Source organism: Botrytis porri, assembly GCF_014898465.1.
Source record: "Botrytis porri strain MUCL 3234 chromosome Unknown BPOR_001, whole genome shotgun sequence".
NCBI lineage: Eukaryota > Fungi > Ascomycota > Leotiomycetes > Helotiales > Sclerotiniaceae > Botrytis > Botrytis porri.
In genome coordinates, this window is record NW_024066075.1 from 3106414 (window position 1) to 3112413 (window position 6000).

A 6000-nucleotide genomic window follows, 5' to 3' on the forward strand; every position below is an offset into this window, starting at 1 on the left:
TCTCTAGACACTTCCACGTGACCCTAGAGGCAGCTCCCGTAACACTTTTATACCAAAAATCGCTTTTTTAGCCTATTAATATCTCTATCAATATATAATCTAATTTAATAAAAATTTGAATATATATAATTTAAGCCATTTTAGGTTTATTCTGAAATTTTTAGATTTTTAGGATTTTTCTGTATTAAGATCTAGAGCTTCAAAATATCGATTTTTTAATTTGTATGAGAATTACATATAAATTTAAAACTTTTATAAAACCTTTAATAACTTTTTAACAATAATTATCAAAAGAAAACTGTATATCTTATTGAAAGTTTTGAATTTAAATTTATATAGAAATTCAAAAAAAAATTCAAAAAAATTAACAGATATAGAGATATAATATACAGTGAGCTTAGAGTAGTATAAATAATCCCTGTAATTTTGAGGGTATTCTTTTAAATATCTATTTATAGGAAATCTGTTACAACGGATTAGTAACAGGCTGTAGAATCACTGACTTATAGGCTATAATGATATTATAGGCCTCAGTGATTCAGCTGCAGTATACCGGGGGACACTAGGCACCCAAGGAAAGCCTCAGGCATGTATATAGTATTAGTTATAGAATACACTGAATCATAGGACATGGTTCCTAGGACAGTAGGGTCCTAAGAAGAATAAGCAATACAGGACACAGTAAGCAAGAGAGGTCTTGCTAGGATTAGTAAGCTCCCAAGGGATTAGCCCTAGGACAGGAAATAAGACAGGACGACAAGACTCACGGGACTAGTATCACGTGATGGACCATCCCATCAGTCCCACCGATTATTATCAATGGGATCAGTGGGATCCCACTACGCCCACTACTCTCAGTGAGTGGGATCGATGGGATCGCAGAGTGCAAAGGTCTATATAAGGGAAAGGGTTTCCTTATATGTAGAGCTTCGTGCTCAAGAACAATCATTAGTTTCATTACTATAGTTACGAGAATTGCAACCAGTTACAACCTTATTGAATTCCTACTTGAAGTCTAGTCTAAACCACCTCGAGAGATCTCTAGACACTTCCACGTGACCCTAGAGGCAGCTCCCGTAACAAAATCTTCTTTTTTTTCTAAATCCTTCAAAATAAATTTGTTATAAATTTATAATAAAACTTTTTCGTTTATTTTTAATAATTTTTATTAAAAAGTTATTAAAGATTTTGTAAATTTTTTAAATTTATATGTAATTCCTATATAAATTAAAAAATCGATATTTTAAAGCTCTAGATCTCAATACAGAAAAATCCTAAAAATCTAAAAATTTCAGATTAGATTCAAAACAATTTGAATTATATATAAATAAATTTTCAATAAATTCTATTTATAAATAAGAAAGTTAAAAATTCCATTTTTGGTGTAAAAAGTGGCCTAAAAGGAGGGTGGCCCGAAAGTAGGGTACTCGATTTATAGACTATAACGTGGTTTATTATCGAGCGGATTATATCATTAAGTAAATTACTTATTTTATATATAAAACTTATTTATACACAATCATACACTTTCTTTATTTAATAATAGAATTTTATGAAAATTGAAAAGTATAATATTTAAATATAGTAGTATTATGAATTTCAAACTTTTCATTAAAAATTTAAATTAATATAAAAGTTATTATAAAAATAGCCTTTTTGTAACGAAAATCGTAATAATTTTGAAATGTAATGGAAATATCTATATAAGAATTAGATTTTCGAATTTTAAATTTCTATTTCTTATTAAACTTTTACTTCTTCTTGAAAAAAATTAATTAGTTATTAAAATATAAATTTTTAAAAAGGACTGATTTTAATATATTTTGAAATAATTCGCTCGGTGATAAACCACGTTATATTAAAACATTAATTAGAATATTTAAAAAAATTAATATAGTTCTATTTCTAATAGTTTAATATTAAGTATTTACTTATTTATGATTTTTATAGTTTTTAGTATAGTATCTTTTTATACTTAATTTAGTTCTGATTCTAATAATTATATATCAAATTTATTAATTATAAAAAATTTAATAGTTTATTTATGAATATAGAAAAGTGTTACGGGAGCTGCCTCTAGGGTCACGTGGAAGTGTCTAGAGATCTCTCGAGGTGGTTTAGACTAGACTTCAAGTAGGAATTCAATAAGGTTGTAACTGGTTGCAATTCTCGTAACTATAGTAATGAAACTAATGATTGTTCTTGAGCACGAAGCTCTACATTGTAATGAAATCCCATTCCCTTATATAGATCTTCGTACTCTGATGTTGGTTGGAGTTTCTTGGAGTCCTGGCTCCCAAGGACCTCCTTGGAGCCCTGGCTCCTGGGGACTCCACCACGTGACACTTGTCACATGGCATTCTGTTACCCATCGTAACAAAAAGAAGGAAAAAATTTGATTATATTAAAAGGGATTAATATTATGTAGATAACTAGTAATATTCCTTTTAATAATATTAAATAGAGATCTGATTTCATATTTCTCTTTATTATTAATATTTAAAATAATATTAACTTGATTATAATAGGTTTTATTTATATAAATTAAATATCTTAAGTCTAATATAAACTTTTAAAAGTTAAATAAAGCTATTTCCTTTATAAATTAACATCTAATGAATATAAAATATAGTATTATAATAGGAGAACTTAATTTCGATATAGTAATATATTCTTTTCAAATAAAAGAAATAGATTAAGGGTGCGTTCGAATCGATTTATTTCGGCTTATTTTAATTATTAGACCTTATTTATTTATCAAATAATACTTATTAAGCTCAAATAATAGGTTTATCGAATATTTGAGGTTGTGAAATAAATTATTAGGAATTATTAAATTTATAATAATCTAAATAAATTAAAATAGCAAATGCTTTCAAGATTGTTATATATTAATTGTAAAACAGCTTTTTAAAGCTTTATAAGTAATTCTTTAATAAATCTTTATTATTATCTACCTCTATCATTTTTCAATATTATTTAATATTACCTCAAATATATTAGCCTCAATACTCTTATCATTTTAACAACATTATAAATTTCTCCAAATAAATAAGAAAACGAACCGAACGCACCCTAAATACTTTCAAAGCTTTAGAAAATTATTTTATAGTTAAAGTAGATTTAGAAAATGATTTAATAGCTTTTATAGTCTTTTAAGATAATTCTTTTAAAAATAAAGATAACTCTACTCTTGATATTTTTAATACTTTTAATAATTTTAATTTTTTCATTTTTTTCACATGAAATAAGTATATAAGATTATTTAGAATACAATTTAAATAAGTTTCTTAAATAAATTTTAGATATTTCGAGTTTTAAGTTTATATAATATATTTAATAATGTATTTCGAATTTTATAAGATTTGAATATATAATTATAAAGTTGTTAGTATTTCAAATTTAAAAAGAGAGAAACTAAACTAGAAAATGAAAATCATAAAACATATTAGCTAAAAAAGAGTTGAGGAAACTAGTTATGCATATCGTTGTACCATGCTTCCTGTCGACTTCACCACTCAGCTAGTACACACACACTTCAATGTGACAAGAATCACCAAACCATGATTCGGAGATGTGATACAATCTGAGATGGGGTTTCTCCATTTTGTCTGAGTGCTTTGATTGCGCATCGAAGTCAAAGACTTGTGAGGAGATTGCAATATCCCAAATGCGTATAAAGCATCTTGCGTAGAGGTAGGTGAGAGCGCGCAGAGGAAGAAATTTATGGATGGAGTTCGATATATGGTTGGGAGTTCTGAGTGCTTCTCCTCGTGCCAATCTATTGCAGTGCAGTGGCAGCGGCCAGCCACTAGTCTTTCAAAAGATGTGAATATGCGTCTATGATCCAATGGAGAAAAGAGTGACCTGTTGATGCAAGCGTGTAAACCATGTGAGTAGCGAGTATAAGTAAAGTATACGTATTTCTCTTCCTTTTTAGGCTAGATGCCTACTCATTTCATGAATCATGATTGAGGTTTCATTACCTAGAGATGACGCCGAGTAACTCTAACTGACTCGACCGTCCGTTTGATTACTAGATGCTGCTAATCAAATGCTTCGTAGGTGTCTCGGTAGAGAACAGACGGGTATGGTTCTGGTACCGGCAATACTGACAAGGGAATGATATAAACTTCACGATCCAATATGTAGACCGCCCACAACTAATAAACCAGTTCTTGATCGAACACATGATATCTCTGATAGAGAGAAACAAGAGGTATTTGACACATGAGATCCATCAATTCCTCTCCAGCGTGGGTAAAATACGAGAAAGACGAATGAATAAGGATGCCGAACGGCTTTACATGAGGATCGTGATTCTTGTACTCGATAAGAATCCAGGAGCCAGGTAGGGATGGGCGTTTTGATGATATGTAATCTCGTATAACTATTCGTCACTAAAATATACTATGTAATATTGATCAAATAACTTACCATTGACTTATATGTATGACTAATATTAAATCCCCTAAATAGGGGTTGTGAAGCTATTATAGAATTCAGATTAAGAAGAGTAATTAATTGTTGTAGAGATCACATGATTGTTATATGACTTCTCATACACTAAATCGCAAATTAGAACCCCTCAAAAACTTCTTCTTAAAACAGCTCATTTCTATTTATCCTGATGGTTTCATTGGTTCAAAAAACACACGTGCATAACCTTGGCGTGACCTTTTATATACCCCCCAAAAAGCCTTATAATATGAAAATATGTAATCATGCCTAAAATTATACAATCCGCCCATCCTCTGCCTCAAGCCTGCCTGCCTACTTATTACAGTATTCCGTCAAATGCCAAGGAAAGAAGATCGGACGCTTTCAACTCTATATTATCTTGTGCGCCTCCAGAGGACAAGTTCCATATCAAAGTTCTATCGTCATTCCTATCTACTCACTAGTATCTTCTTGCAGCGTCATCAATTTCTTTGCATCATGAAAACCGTTTCGAAAGCTGCAAAAGGATAAGAAGATGTAAGATGTAATATAAGGAGATCTATTTCGAGGATACTTGGCAATCAAACTGTTTTCTGGATTGGAGAATGGATCTCGTCCAGAGGTTCATGAGAGACAGACAAGACAGACAGACAAGACAGACAGAAAGACAGACAGAAAGACAGACAGAAAGACAGACAGACAGCAGCAACCAAATCCGCAAAATCCGCACTGAGCAGTCAGCGAATTTGAATTGATCCTCTTGCGATGGAATGAATGGAAATAGAGGCGGCAAATGGTTTCCCTTTATACATCCTTGTATATGTTCATTTCCCTGGATGCATGCTAGAATACAATTGGCTCACCCCTTGCTTATCAATGAGATTTCACCAGATCAGGTATGATATCCGTTTAAATGTCAAGATGCCAATTCTCCAAAACCCTCCTCGAGAATTGATATTCCGTGAATTTCCCCTTAATTGTGAAACACAATCTACCGCTTTGGGAAATTCAAATTTAAATTTCTACCATGATCTTCCAATCCACCCTTCACGGTACCATACATTTCATCCACATTCACCCAAATTTCATCGGTACACCCACTACAAATACTATGGTACGGAAGCAATGGAAGTATCTCTCGCACATGCACGTTCCCTTGAATCGAATTGATTGGCGTTGCGTTACATTGGGATCTTGATCGTTTACAACCATTCCCTATTTCTATCTTCATCCGAGTAGCAAAGAAGAGGAAGAGGAAGAGGAAGAGAAAGAGGAAAGTAGAGTTCACCGTAACCGTTTGATCAAATCTCCACTTTCTTTAATGTCATTCCTCCCTTGCTCTCTCATCCCAATCCCAATCTCAATCTCTTTAACCTTTGCTTTGAGTCTTTGAGTATCACTCACTCACCCTCACCCTCACTTTTTGATCTTTCGATTGTGCAGTTCTTGCACCTTGCTTTCCTTCAACAACCACCTAGGTATTCACCTTCATCCGCCTTGACCGGCGCAGTCACTCTTTAGAAATCGAATTATCAAAGTTGAATTCGCGATATCAAATCA